The sequence below is a fragment of the Rhinopithecus roxellana genome, chromosome 1 (assembly GCF_007565055.1).
Source record: "Rhinopithecus roxellana isolate Shanxi Qingling chromosome 1, ASM756505v1, whole genome shotgun sequence".
Classification (NCBI taxonomy): Eukaryota; Metazoa; Chordata; class Mammalia; order Primates; family Cercopithecidae; genus Rhinopithecus; species Rhinopithecus roxellana.
The window spans coordinates 167,000,554-167,016,657 of record NC_044549.1 but is presented as its reverse complement, the minus strand read 5'-3'; positions in this window follow the sequence as shown (position 1 = coordinate 167,016,657).

Here is a 16,104-nt window from a genome sequence, read left to right as displayed (position 1 = left end):
CATTCACTCATGAGGCAGTTGGTAGCTTGGGGTCTTCTCAGTTCATAGTCTACAGAAGCATAGAAACAAGGACAGCACTGCTGACCATAGCATGCTTAAGCTGCACCCATCTCCCTTCCTAAATGTTCCTCAGACCACACATCTGTCATGCCTGTGAGTGACAAGGTCTACATGGGTCAGTACTTCTGTTGAGTTCTTTGCGACCTGCCAATCAATAGGAGGGAATGTCCAGTTCATACAGGAAAATGAGCGTGCCCTCTGGAAGAAGAGAACTCTTAGGGTGATTCTTAAATGTCAAACCTAAGTTATTCCCTAGTTGGGTGTCAAGCCCTTTAGGCAACTGCATCAAAACTGGTGGTTGATGATGCAAAAACTTGCCAAATTTTTCTAGTGAAGCCCAGTTTGTATACAGGTTCCTTAAAAATAAGGTTTAGGCCTGCTGAGTTGCTTTAGTGTATATCTCCTTCTGCAGCTTCTGGCTTCACTTCTCAGGGACTGAGAAACCACATATCCTTTCACACCCTCACACTATGTCTAAACCACTTTTAAAAGAATAGCATAGATGCTTTAAAAATAAAAAAATTACTGAAGAACTTCCAAGGAACCTTTGTAGCTTTATGGAACAAAGGTCAGGGAAGAAAACAAGCTTCTTCCAGTGTCACAGCCAGGGGAGGTACTTTGCAATAGCAATATCTGCCTTGGGGCTCAGCATCTGTGGTTACACTGCAGACATAATGATGTATTTTGAAAAATATACATGAGCACTGGCTGGAGGAATCCCCTGTAGCTAAGAAGATTGCTTTCAGTCACGATTCTTGGCATCTGCCCTCTGAATGGAATCATAACAATCTGTAATCATTTGCAGAGGCCATTTTCATCCTCTGCCTTCCAAAAGGGTTTTTCATCAAGTGGTAGAAGCAGTTTCCCAGTAGATGCAGAAGGTTAAACCCAAAGAAATGACTGGTAAGGGCAGGGGAGGAAATAGATAATATCGTTAAATGGCAAAGCTCATTTTACCCCTGCCTCAACCCTGTTTCCTGGGATCATCTCCTAAATAAATTACTTGCATCTAGATCCTCATCTCAAGAACCTAAACTGAGATGTGGCCTCACAGGAAACACACAACACAGTCCTAGCTATTCATTCCTTGCTTGCTTGTCTGAGGTGATAGGTGAAATTTCAAGAGCAATGGCCTTCGGCTGCAGTGGACCTGTAAATAGCAGAACATGGGTTAGTCAGTTTCCTTTGGGACTGCAAAAGTGTTTACACTTAAGCATCCTCCTCAAGTACTAATCTCTGGACTGCCCATTTATTCAGTTTGTATTCTATGTCTCAGATCTGTGGTTTTCATAACTAGATACCTTAATCTTTACCAGTAGATGTACTCAAATTAAGTACTCTTTTAAGTCAGTTCAATAAGAATAAGTTGAGTCCTGCTAAGTCAATGGTTTTCAAATTATAGTGTGCAAAAGAAAGCTTAACTTCTGTGTGCAGAAAAAAACAAGTGAGACTTTATTAAAACTGCAAATGACCTGGCTTCACTTCAACCCACTGAAACCAAATTTTGACTGTGGTTGGTGGTGGGATTGGGAAAGACAGAAGCCCGAAGGCCTGATAACCGCAAGTTTAATCCAGGTGATTTCAATGCAATGTTTGTACAACACTGTGAGAAATGTGGGACTAAATAATGATCATTTTAATAGTGATCTTCTGTGTCCAAGAGGAAGATCCTACTTAGCATGAAATATTTGAACACTGTAGCAGGAAAGTTGGAGCGTGTAATGAAGTTGTCCGTTTGTGATTTTATTTAGACAGGAGAGCATACTCCTCAGGAGAATGGCTTTTGTACTAGTCTTAGTCTGACATTTACTAATGTGTATCCTTGGACAAGTTGCTTAATCTTTTTGAGACTCAATTTCTATATCTACAAAAATGATGAGATAATTCAGGTAAAGTGGCTGGCATACTCCCTACATGGGAGCTATTGTTACTGAGTAAGTGTATACAGAGATGAGTGAGAGATTGTTTAGATCCATAAAGGAGAAAAGTCACCTCTTACGGCCCATGATATGAAGTCTCAGGGTTAAGGAAATAAAAAAAATTTGAAGTGAGCTACAAAGCAATAGGGAATTGTGCTTAGTTCTTCTAGTCAAACCCTAACAGAGATAAAGTTAAGACTTCATTCATTCATTTATTCAACCCATCAAAACCTGGCAGGAGTAAACTGGAGGCTTTCTTTAGATTGTGATTTGAATTTTAAATCCAGCCATACATGGAGGTTTAAACAAATGGAGCCAGCTTGGTCACCATGGTCAATCATTTAAACAATTTGCTTGCTACCACTTTAAAGTTTCTTTTCCTCTACTGGGTTTCCTTAAAGCTGAGTTTCAGGTCTTCTTCCTATCCTATACACTTCTCCTAGGTAATGCTCTTAATGCTTATTTTATTAATTACCAAGAATCTAACTTCTAAATAACCGTCTCCAGTACAAACTTCTCCTCTGAAGTCCAGACTCACATATCCTATTGTCCTGCTCATTTAAAAAACAATCTGAGTAACCCTAAGCTCCAAACTAAAATCATGGTCACCACTCTACAAACTTGATCACCTTCCAGAATTCCTTGGCTAAGTTGGGATTTAACTGGACATGTCAAAAAACTAGTAGTTCTCCTTGATATCAGCCTCTCCCTCCCTAACCTTCTTTACCCAGCACAACCAATCTTCCCTCATGGATTGCAGATTTTTTTTTATTTTATTTTATTTATTTATTTATTTATTTATTTATTTATTTATTTTTCTCTGAGATGGAGTTTCACTTTTGTTGCCTCAGCTGGAGTGCAATGGCATGATCTCGGCTCACTGCAACCTCCGCCTCTCAGTTCAAGCGATTCTCCTGCCTCAGCCTCTTGAGTAGCTGGGACTACAGGCGTGAGCCACCACGGCCAGCCAATTTTCTGTATTTTTAGTAGAAATGGGGTTTCACAGTGTTAGCCAGGCTGTTCTAGAACTACTGACCTCAGGTGATCCACCTGCCTTGGCCTCCCAAAGTGCTGGGAAAGTGCTGGGATTACCGTACCCGGCCGGATTGCAGACTTTTTATCTCCAGAGAAAGCCATATATTCATTGCCGCTATCCTAGAAAACAGCTACCATCATCTCTTGCCTAGATTTTAGCAATAGTCTATATAGCCTAATTCCCTCCTTCAACTTTGGGCCTTCTCTTCAAAGCTTTCCCACTATTCTGAAAATAAGGACCCCATGGCCTACAAAACTGCATGCTTTCTAGCATGTACCTTTTATATGGTCAGTCACTTCTCTCTACTTTTTAATCCCTTGCTTAATTAACTGCTATGCATCCTATGGATGTCAGCACAAAAAGTTACTTTTTCAGGACAGTGCTTTCTAATTCCCTTCTGACATTTTCAGGTTCCTTTGTTATATACGCCAATAGAATTGTACTCTATATTATTTTGTTTTGTCTAATTTATGTGTTCATTAATGTGATTATTTCACTAACATCAGTATATCCCATTAAACAGTAATCTTCATGAGAGTGAAAACCGTGTGTTTTTTGTTGTTGTTGTTGTTGTTGTTGTTCACCATTATTTCTTTAGTGCCAAGCACATAATAGGTCCACAATAAATATTTATTGAGTGAATGTATGAAAGCTTACCTGTAAGTCCATCTGTGTGTTGGGGCAGAGACCCTACTTAAAGTTTCCTCTGGTCTCCTTGTTGCTGATAATTTACGATTATTCTGTGGCTAAGAATACAGTGAGCAGACATGATCTCCTGGGTTCACTGTCCTTTCTTTGTTGCATGGGCATTTAGGGCCTTTTATTAAGAAAATTGCTTGACAAAGTGAATAGCACTATTTGGACAGGGAGGAAGAAAGAAGGATAAAAATAGTCACTCTTTGAGAAAAAATATCCAGTGTCCAGTCCTTAACACTTTGGAAGAGCTTTCAGAGAAAAGCATGCTTTAATACAATCATGCTTTAATACAATGACCCAAATTGAATGTGAGTTTTCTTATTCTGTAAGATGAAATAGACAAGTACTTGTGCTTTTCATATCTCTTTGCTTTTGTTTTAAGGGAAACCACCGTTCTAGCTAAGGTAGATTTTTACATCCTTTATGGCAGGGGAAATAAAAATTGGTTCATATTTACTGAATACCTACTATTTTTAAGACACTGTTCTGTGTTCTTTAGATTAAAAATGGACACTGGTTATGCATTAGAGTGATTTTTTGCAGGTCCAAAGATACTTTTGCATCCTCTGGTCCTCAGCAGGGTAAATGGACTAGAGGGAAATAGCCACCGGAGGAAAGCATGGCATGACATTTTAAAAATTTAGCAGTTTGGCCTAGGAGTGAATTAATTATGCTGCCCAGTTGGTCCTCTGCTTCAATACTGACTTAGCTTCCAGGTTTCAAGAGTTCATTTTAATTTGGATATATCTCCTGCCAGATCAGCTTTGATTTTTGACATCTTGGTTTGGTGAATTTGAAGGTGGTTTCTAACAGAAAAGATGTGAGCAACCAAGAGCTGGTCAGAGGCCAGATCCATTGATATAGTTTGGGTTTCCTCCATTGCAATTACAGTCGGTGTTTAGTGACCTTTATCAGTTGCTGCCTAAATTCCTCACTGTCAGCTATCCTCTATCACTTGCTGTATGACGTGTGGGGTCTCAGAAACAGTGCTAAGAAAGAAGTTTCTATTGGAGCTTCCTAAAGCATAGGTACCTATTAATCAGTTCCATTTTCCGGGGAGCTTTCGATGAAACCATTACTGTAGCATGAAAATTCAAAGGTGTCTGGGAGAATCTCCTAATGGTTAGGAGGCAGTAGATGGACAAAATAAAATACATAACCTGCACTGTAACCCTTAGGTCTCATTTGTTTTTCTTTTCATCTGACCTTGAAATTTCTTTTTTTGTTTTGTTTTGTTTTTGTTTTTTGAGACGGAGTCTCACTCTGTGGCCTGGGTGGGAGTGCAGTGGCATGATCTCGGCTCACTGAAAGCTCCGCCTCCCGGGTTCAAGCCATTCTCCTGCCTCAGCCTTCCGAGTAACTGGGATTACAGGCGCCCGCGACCACGCCTGGCTATTTTTTTGTATTTTTAGTAGAGACCGGGTTTCACCTTGTAAGCCAGAATGGTTTGGATCTCCTGACCTTGTGATCCGCCCGTCTCAGCCTCCCAAAGTGCTGGGATTACAGGCATGGGCCACCGTGCTTGGCCTGAAGTTTCTTTATATCAAGTCATAAATAACTCCCAGGGCATTTTGCACCGATGTTCACAGTTTATGCTTTTAGCCAATGTTAGTATGAATCGTACTGTCTTCCATAGAGTCAGAAAACACCACCAAGGCTCCAAGATACCCCAAATTTCATTAAATTCATTTTTTTCTACGTTTTGAAGGAGAATACTGCCGTCTTAAAAGAAAAGGATTCTGGTATTTAAAAATGTATGTGCTGAGCAATGTGCTAGGTCTTTTACATATGTTATCTGATTTATAGGTATTTATACAGAATGTGGTTGTGCAAGTAAAACACATTCTGTAAACTTGTACTCTAAAAATAGCAGTATACTAGAACAATAGACTTTGGGAAGACTGCTCAAAACCTATTCAACTTTGTAATGCAAACACTATCTTAATTTTAAAAATACTAGCTTAGTTAAAATAGCATAGAATTCATCTATAAAAAATGGTAAAGGTGGCTTGATGGACTGAGGCATAAAGAGGGGCGCAACTGCTGAGTTAAGGGAAAATTGCTCAATAACAATTTCAAAGCAGAGCACATGGCAAAACTGAGTCAAGAGGCAGAATGTGGGGGGAAATTAGCATAACATACACTACTCTATTCCTCCGAGGCTTACTGTACTTAGCTATGTTGGTGTGCTTTGCATTCAGCTGTAGTTTCTTAGTGTTGTAAAATATCATAGGCTGGAAAAAAAGTCTATAAACCAACATGACCTCTGAATTATACTGGCATAATTCCCTGTATAACAATCACACATAAACTAATTCACACTATAAAAATAAGCATTGTAGAAGAGCAGAGGATAATTTTTATAATCATCTTTTTGTAGGTTGGTAGACACACACACACACACACACAAACACACACACATTTTGTATAACTGAGGGAACCAAGGCCCAGAGGGCTTAAAGAACATCCCCAAAATCACCCAGTTATATAGTAAAGCTAGGTCTGAGTTTAGAGCCAGGTTTATGCTTTTCTTTCTCTAAGGGATTTCAGGCATTTTAAATGTTAAAATTCTATGACGCCTCTGGGGAAGAGGATAGAAAATCAACATATAATAAAGGTCTAGTATGTACAAGCATGAAATACGCATTCATACACCAGTGTCTTCAGGTTTTTTGCGGTGGATTCTTCTTTATAAACAAAAAGCCCGCGTTTCTACCCAAATCACACTCATAGTGAATGGTTGATTTGAAGTATTTCTGTTTGTAGGGCCTATCCTCTGCCCACTGTACCAATTGGTCCTTCATGGCGGTACAAGGAAAGAGACAGGAGGAGTGCTTGTTCAATTGTAATTCCAGGACAATGTCGCTAAACGTTAAGATCTAGATCTTTCCTTCTATGTCACCATCATGCTATCAGAAGGGAGTAAATTAGTTATGAAGATGTAAAAAAAGGAAAGCTCACTATAATGTCAAAGGTTGACATTAACAGCCAGTTCTACACCCTATTACTTCAAAATGACCACAAAGATAGCAAATCATCACGAACAGCATCCTGTTTCTAGAATCAAAAGATTTGTTCTAGATCTATGACTTGCAAGCTGTATAGTCTTGTGAAACTAAAAAATGACACTGAAATGATAAGAATGAAAGCTTTTTGTAAACTGTGTGGCCTGATTCAAATCTAAAATAAGTATTTTCATGATTCCTCACAGTCTTGTCTTGGTCTCATTAGATATGAGAATTCTGATTGGTCTCTTACAGCATCAGTACTAAAGCGTAAATTATTTGAGCTAAGTGTTATAGAAATTTAAAATTGGAAGGTACAATAGCAATTACAGAATTTGGAGGCTTAATTTTGTAGATGCTGAAACTGAAACCCAGCAAAGTGAAGTATCTTTCCAAAGGTCACCCAGATGCTTAATTCCTTGATGAAAGTTTATTCCTTGATATAAATTATCTTTAATTTCTTGCTGAGAGAGGATTCCATTCTTAGGCTTGTGGAAGTTATTCTCTATCAAACAAACTAATGAAAATCAAACTGAACACAATAGACATGTCTCTATTCTTGGACCTCACCTTGTGATACTGGAAATCTATCCATAAAATAGGTCTAGATCCAGTTTAGTTGCCTCTGTTTTTAGCTTCACATTGTCTCTAGAGACTTGAGTCTTGTTACAGCATCTCATGAAGCTGAAATCAGACAGGTTGAATAATTTGCTTTCTACAAAATGATTGGTTTCTAGTTTCCAGCAGAAATAGGTTCATTGTTTTGTTTAAGAACATTTGGAAGTCAAATATTTGAAACCCTGTGTTATGCAATATTATACCTTTGTATAAAAATAAGATACGGAAAATCACCTAAATACCAAAAAGGATGAAAAGTAGGTCCTTGATTTCAAGGAAGTTTATTTCAGAAACCATGTATCTGCACTTCTTGTTGAAGCTAAGATAAAGATGGGGAACCTTGTTCTGAGCCCCAGTTACTAACTTTTAGCCTCACCTCATTTTTCCTATCACTTATAAAAATCAAGGTGACCTCAGCTTTTCCTTAAACACTGTACTGTCACTGGAAGTGCCTCTTTCTCTAGATTAATTAGGAAAACTCTTTAGGGAAACAAAAAATAATCCTGCACAAATTAGTTCAAAATACTAAAACCAAAAATGAAATGACTAGTCTAATACTTTAGGACCCTTGAGTACCAATGAGCATTTTTCTCAGGCTTTGGCTATATTAAGTGATTTTTTTTTTTTTTTTAACAATCGCACACAAAATGAAACAATTCAGATTAAGGTATAAAAAAGAAGCTTCTTGGAGGTTTGTAACTTAAGTGTGAATATCCCTTGAAAACTTATCAGAGACAAACTCTGAGAGGCAAAATAATGGCTCTTTGAAAAGGATTGGAACTATTTTTTTTTTTTTTAAGAAAAAATGCTGAAAAAAAATCACTAGATATATTTTGCCCTCCTCAATGGGCAAGCAAGTGTTTTTAAATTTTTCAAAAGCTACTCTTTCTTATGCTTCTGGAAGGATAGATTGTTTCCTCCAAAATCTAACAGAAAGGTGATGTGATTATCTGGAAATTTCAGGAAAAACACTAATTCCCTTCCCCCACCAAAAGTCTACCAAGATAAACAGAAACAAACAAAAATTAAAATTCAGCAAAAATGTAATCCATGGATATGTAGATTTTTATTGGCATTTTGTCCTATTGTTATAGAAGACAAATACTTTTCTTAAAGAATTTTGGGAAATTTAACTGACTTCCTAATGCTTGAACAATACCACAGGAATGAGTGTACAATGCCTGAAGCTCCTAAAAAGCAGACTTTTGCTAAGGTTTAATAGCTCCCTTATCATGATATAGTCCCCTGTTTCTTCCTGATTCCACAGCTCCACACTCCATGCCCCACAATCCTTGATAATGAAAGCTGTAGGAGAGGCTTTGATTTCATTTTGTTTTATTTTGGGATATTTTTCTGATTGTAGTTTTTAATTTTATTTATTTATTTTTTTGAGACAGAGTCTTGCCCTGTTGCTCAGGTTGGAGTGCCATGGCGTGATCTCAGCTCACTGCAACCTCCGCCTCCCGGGTACAAGCGATTCTCCTGCCTCAGCCTCCCGAGTAGCTAGGACTACAGACATGCACCACAATGCCCCCAGCTAATTCTTGTATTTTTAGTAGAGACAGGGTTTTACCATGTTGGCCAGGCTGGTCTCAGACTCCTGACCTCAAGTGAGCTGCCCACCTTGGTCTCCCAAATTTTTGGGATTACAGGTGTGAGTCACTGTACCCGGCCTTATAGTTTTTAACTTTAATATTCTGAGGTCATAATTTCTTAGCTCTCTAGACTGCCAAGTGTTCCTAAATGTAATGCTTTGAAGATTCCAAATTAGCTCAATTTTATATAACACATAATGAAACTACACGTTCCGGGGATAGACTACAAGAAAGAGTGTGGAGATGAATAATGGGACAGATATATTCCAAAACAATTAGTCAAGGCAATGAAGATTCATTAAATAAATCCCAGGTCATTTAGCTAGGCAGGTTTCTGATTGGGGTCTAGAGAATGAACCAGAAGAGTAGAATAAAAACCTTTGCTTCTTAGACAGCTATCAACTGCATTACTGTATAGATATTTCTTCTAGACTAACATGTTCTAGATCTCTCTCTCTCTCTGTCTGTCTGTTTGTCTTTCTCTCATAAGGGATCAGATGGATGAGGTTGACATGATATTTTCTCAAAGAACACTTTTTGTCTAGCACCCATGTTACCTGATTTCTACTGCTTTGTCTGAGAAGCCTGTCCACAGGAGGCTGCGACTGATCGGTAGAGTGTGCAATCTAAAAGAAAGTCAAGGGTTCAGTTATACTATTTCCATAACGATTCTCAGCCGAATCCATACTCAGCACTGACCCTAAATATAAAAGAATGCAAATTGAAGTGATTAAGAAACACTTAGAAGCTGATTTGCTGGCCACTAACATGCACAAAAATGGATCAAGTAACATTTAGTCAAGAACACTAATTCCAAAGCACAGGAAAGATGAGAAAGTCAGAGAAGCCACATCTATTCAATGAATGGAGTAATTATTCCAGCATCTTTCATCATTGTTTTTTCTTAAAAGCATCAAATAAGGTCTCAATTAGAGAATGGAAAATTATACTTGTAGCACATGTTAGCATGGCTTTTAGCAAATATAAACATATATACAACCAGATTCTCATTCTGATCTGAAGGTCATGCAGATCCGTTATTTACCTACTTGAGTTTTTAACACACAGACTAATTTGGAGCCCTGCATTCCTTTCTCCATGTAGTCAATATTTATTGGAGCCTATTGTTAACCCAACATGAGGCTAAGCAAGTCAGGGAAAAAATCAAATGAGTTAAGACCTTGCCTTCAGAGAGTTTATTGGTAATAATAGCACTAGAAAAATAACTACAACTTCAATGTATCAATTGCCTCTTTTGTTCCCAGCACTGTGCCTGAAGCTTTGCACACAAAGCCTTATTTAATTTTACTGCAACTCTGTTATGTACCTATTATTATCCCTATTTATATATAAAAAACTGAGTCTCAGCAGAATGAAGTAACTAGTTCAAGACCAGGTTTTGTGCCCCAGATCTCCAGGGCCCCAAATCCTGTGTTTTTTTCTACTATTTCAAACTTCTTTCCTTAACTTTTACTCTAACAGGAGAGATGAGGTGAGACATATGATTGCATGTAAGCAGGTTTTGCAAGCCAATGATTACAGATGTGGTTCCATTAACATTATTATCTGAACCTCCATAGTTCTGAATTTCATGTGTCACCAGCGACACTACTTTTATTTGCTGACAAATCAGCACTTCTTGTTGCTGACTAGCTGAGGCAGGTGTGTGTTTCCCCATGCCCCTAAGGTTCCACAGCTGGGAAGCTGAAATCCTTTCCAAGTCATCTTGGCCATTTATCTTCTGTAGGTGCTGGAGAGATCAGAATCTGTCTTGCCTGACATTGGTGAAATTGCAATACTGGACCTCTGGTTAATGAAATGCATGCTCAGGTGCTTAGGGAGGAGTTTACTGATGTCTACAACTTACTCTGAAATGCATACAAACTTAGATGTATTCGTGGATAGATGAATAGATATGTGATAAAGCAAATGAAGTACAGTGTTATTTGCAGACTCTAGGCCATGGGTATATAGATGTTCAATATAAAACTCCTTCAACTTTTATTGATATTTATACATTTTAAAAATAAAATTCGGAGGAAATTGCAGTAGTTTCATTGTTCTTCAAAACTAGAGAAACTCGATAGTCAAGTTTGCATAATTTAAAAAAATTCAATTTGTGGCATATTTGGTTTGGGATAGAAGGGATCTCACAGTAAGATGTTTTACCCCCAATGTATTGTAGGAGTGAAAGAATTTTTTCCATCTCTCTTCCAAAGTTTTCATAATTTGAGTCTATAAAACAAATGAAAAATGAACAGATTAATAGGAAAAAAGATATACAAATGTGTTTATGTGCATATGAAGATGGGAGTCATACAAAAAGGGTGAGATCAAAGAAGAGCCAGATGACTGAAGTTTTATACTATCGAGTTCCAGCAAGAATAAGGGTTTGGGACTTCTGGGGGTAGAGGGAGGAGGTGGTATAACAGGTTATGAGAGAGTAAAGGGAGAAAATCATGGCAAGCAAAATCTATCTTGTGAATGCTGAAAGAAACCTCGCAGGTTATCTCAGAGCTTCCCTCAAAAAGAAAAGGTAGTGGCCTGTGGTAAAGTGTTTCCGTCAGATATTTAAAGTGTTGGACTTTTAGTTTCTTTCCCTGTGAGTTAATCATTCCTAGAAACAAATAAGAAGGACTGAGAAAAAGCTTGTTTGCATCTGCTGTCACTTCAACAACATAGGTTTTCATCCTCTACCGATGCAAATATCCCCTCATAAAACAGATTTCCATGGTTGTTCTTGTGTTTGCAGCCCCTCTGAATAGACATTTCAAAATAAGCAAAGTAAGTATATTTTGGGGTGAAATATTCTGGTTTCCTTCAGTATTATAATAGTGTTTGACAGTGAGCAGGTCTATGCCAACCTACCCCAAAAAGCAAAAGAGCTGAGAGACTGAAGGAAGAGATGGACAAATCCAGTTTCTTAGAAAGAAGCATTTAATAGGAATTAGAAAGAGAAGCGATGTCTCAGATACGCACAAGAAACTGAATTCCTGTACCCGCACTCCAGAAAGTATCCTTTATATAGCAAGCTTTAGACTGAAGACATGTAAAGCTGGTCACGTCTTTCTTGAAAAACTCATGACCACTGAGGAAGCTGGATAAGCATATTTGTCATGGGGTATCTATGCTAAGGACATTATTTAAAGACCTTGCTGTGAACACTAGGGGTTAAACATTGGTTCTCCTGGCAGTTTTGCTTCCAGATGGCATCACTCTTACCACGTAAAACGCTGTTTTCCCAGATATGGTGAATCAGCTTCTTTAATTTCCAGATGCAGCATTTCTCATCTAGGGCACATACTGCCTCAGTGGTTGAGTTGAATTCAGGTATCTACACATGCCACTCTACCATAGTCCATAGTATTTTTGAACTCTGTTCCTGGTCCTTTCTTACTATGTCAGCTATTTTAGGGAAAACGTTATCATAAAGCCTCACTGTTCTTTTGTTTCTATAATATACCTTCTATTGTGGCCACCCTAGTCTAGAAGAGATTTGAATATATCTGAATTCCATGAACTGGGAGGGTTTGAGGTCCAAGTGTTCTTGGTAGCAGGGTCCTCAGACACCTAAATCAGTGGTGGTGAACGGTTAATCAGAAAGGAGATGTTACTATTGGGTATTTGTTAGGAGAATCTGAGTTGCAGCCTTCCCCAGATAAAATAACCTGTTAAGACCAATACAAAAATGGGCAAATAACTGAAAGGACAATTCACAATAAATAATATTCAAGTGGTTAATACACATAGAAAAGGGGTCCAATTTCATCCGTCATTGGAGACATAAAAATTAAAACCACCATGCGAAGCTACGTGTACCCACAATAATATTTAAAATTGAAAAACTAACAAAATGTTGGCAAGAATGTGGAACAAGTGAAACTCTCATAAACTGCTGGTGGGAGAGTAAATTGGTAAAAATAATTTGGAAAACTATGTGGCAACGTCCACTAAAGCAGAACAAATTTGGGGCCTTAGAAAACAATACCACCCAAATGAAGACCTCAGAAGTGGCCTCAGAAGCAAGTTTCTCTCTGCTCTTCTGCTCTCCTTTCTCTGGCCCCTCAATCCCCCTCTATAGCTAGCCATAGAAACTAGTATCCCTCTCCCCCAAGGTGAGTCATAGTAACCAAAACCCCTTTTGCCCAAAGGCAGCCATAAAATCTAAAAATATTACTCCGACTTTTTGTCCACCTTCCTGTGTAAAAACTGGCCAAAATTTATTTGACTCACCCTGTTTAATTTTAGGTCATAAGATCCCCATTCCAGAGAGGGTCCTCCCCTATAACCAGAAGGAAGTAATGCTGCAAAGAGAGGCCAAGAAGAATCCAGACAGACAAGCCTTGCTAAGATTCTTCACTCCGTCTATTAGCCTAAGCTCTTGCCATTTTGGTCCAATCATATTGCTACACAGCTTTCTATGCTTTGTTGAACCTAAGCATAAAAATAGACTGCTTTCCTGTATCTTTGTGTGTTCATCCTCAAGGCTCCCATGTCATATAAAACTATGATCTAATATGTTTGTGTGCCTTTTCTCCTATTAATCTGCCTTTGTCAGTTGATTTTCAGCAAACCTTCAGAGGGCAGAGGGGAAGTTTTCCAGCACCCCTACAAAATACAAACTCAATTAATAATTGTATTTTTAACTGTATATCAATAGAAATGCCCCATATATTCACCAAACAGAATCAATCATTGCATTTTTAGGTATATTTCAACAGAAATGCACCCATATGTTCACAAAAGACATACATAAGAATGTTCATGGCAGCATTATTCATAATAGCCCCAAACAGAATGAATCTCAAATGTCCATCAATAGTAGAATGGATAAATTAATAATGCTGTATTCATATAATTGAATACCATACAATAATGAAAACGAGAGAACTACTGCTACATGCAAAAAGATAGATGGATCTCACAAAATGTAACATTGAGCAAAAGAAGTGAGACACAAAAGAACATGCATGGTTTGCTTCCATTAAGTGCAAAACAATGAAAACTCATCTATGGTGTTACAAGTAAGGGGAGCAGTATCATTCCAACGAAGACGTGGAAGTAGGAGGTGAATAGTAACTATGAGAGAGTTTACAATGTTTGTTTCTTGAACTAGTATTAATTGCATGGAGGTGCTCACTTGGTAAAAAATTAACCTGTCCAGTTCTGTACATTTCTAAATATGTGTGATATTTCAATAAGTTGTTGAACATTTTATAAGTCTTAGGCCAGTAGTTATAGGGAAAAAAAGTGGTAAGAATCCAAATGAGGGTGCATGCAATCATCAGAAGAGGTTACAGGATTTGGCTGGCAGGGAAGAGGACATAGAAGAACTCTAAAAGGGAAAGTGAGCCTGCCCCTGTATTTCCCTCAGGGTTGCAATGTGGTGAAAACATTTACTTCTCAACCCTTTCCAGTCAGGACTGGCAATGTTCCCAATGTTAACAATGTAAACTTTTGAACGCTAACATTTCATTTATTCATCAAGTATTTATTGGGTGCCAACCATATACCAGACTCTGTTTTGGGCACTGAGGATATAGCATTGAATAAAGTCCTCTGTTCTGTTACAGCATGTATTCTAATAGAGGAATCAGGCAATAAACAAGATAAATAAGTTTATATACATAAGGATTTGCAGTAGTAAGTGCTGTCAGCTGAAAGGTTAAATAACAGATGCTATAACTTAAACAAATTTAAAGCAAGTTTTATTCTGAGTCAAGCTTTAAGACTAATAGTCTGAAAACATAGACTTGGCACAAACCAAGAATGTGTCCCTGAATGGGCTACACAAGACACACTATTTGTATATTTCTCCTACTTAGAAATGGGATAAGGGGGTAGTGAAGCAAAGGTGATAGTCTTGAAATTCTGATTGGTGCTCATAACACTACATAAAATAAAGTGATATCTCCCTTTTGGTTGGAATCTTCCAAAGGAAGACTTGAAGACCAAATAATGTAATTTGAGGGATTCAAAGAGGACAGGTCACTTTTGTTTAGCATTATATGGTATAAGGGATCAAATTAGAATTCTGAAATGTCCTTGTTTCATTCTCCACCCCTATACAAAGTGCCATCATCTGATTTGTCAGTGAGAATGCAAATCTCCTTTATTTCCTCTGGGGAAGTGAAAGGCTCTTGTCTTGTGCTAACATCTCTTAATTTCACAGAGAAACAAGATGGTCATTGCAATTAAGATTATTTCCTTAGGAGCTGTTGAGATGTGATGATATGTTGTCGTATAGTCAACAGTATCCATGAATGGACTTGAGGAGTTGGGCAGAAGAATATTAAATTTGATGTCTGATACAGTTTGAATGTGTGTCCCTGCCCAAATCTCATATTGAAATATAATCCTCAATGTTGGAAGTGGGGCCTGGTGCAGATGATTGGAGTATGGGGTGGATTTGCCATTAATGGTTTAGCACCATCCTCCATGGTACTGTCCTAATGATAGTGAGTGAGTTCTTGTGAGATCTGGTTGTATAGAAGTGTGTAGCACCTCCCACCTTGTTCTCTTGCTCTTGATTTCACCATGTGATTTGCAAGCCTCTGCTTTGTCTTCCCCCACGATTGTAAGCTTCCAGGCATTCTCCAGAAGCAGATGCCAGTATCATGTTTCCTGGACAGCCTGCAGAACCATGAAGCAATTAAACCTCTTTTCTTTATAAGTTACCCAGTTTCAGGTATTTCTTTTTAGTAATGCAAGAACAGCTTAACACAGAAAATTGGTACTGAGGAGTGGGGCTTTGCTATAAAGATACCTGAAAATGTGGATGCAGCTTTGGAACTGAGTAACAGGCAGAGGCTGGAAGAGTTTGGAGGGCACAGAAGAAGACAGGAAGACAAGGGAAAATTTGGAACATCTTAGAGACTTAAATGATTGTGACCAAAATGCTAATAGAAACATGGACAGTGAAGGCCAGAGGATGAGATCTCAGAGGGAAAGGAGGAGCATATCAGGAACTGGAGCAAAGGTCACACATGTTAGGCCTTAGCAAAGAGCTTGGCTGCATTGTCTTCATGCCCCACGGATCTGTGGAAATTTGAACTTGAGAGTCATGATTCTGGTATCTGGTGGAAGAAATTTCCAAGCAGCAAAGTGTTGTACACTTTAACTCCACAATAACTGGTCAACAGCATCTGGTAACATCCTTTCTATGAGGTTCAAGA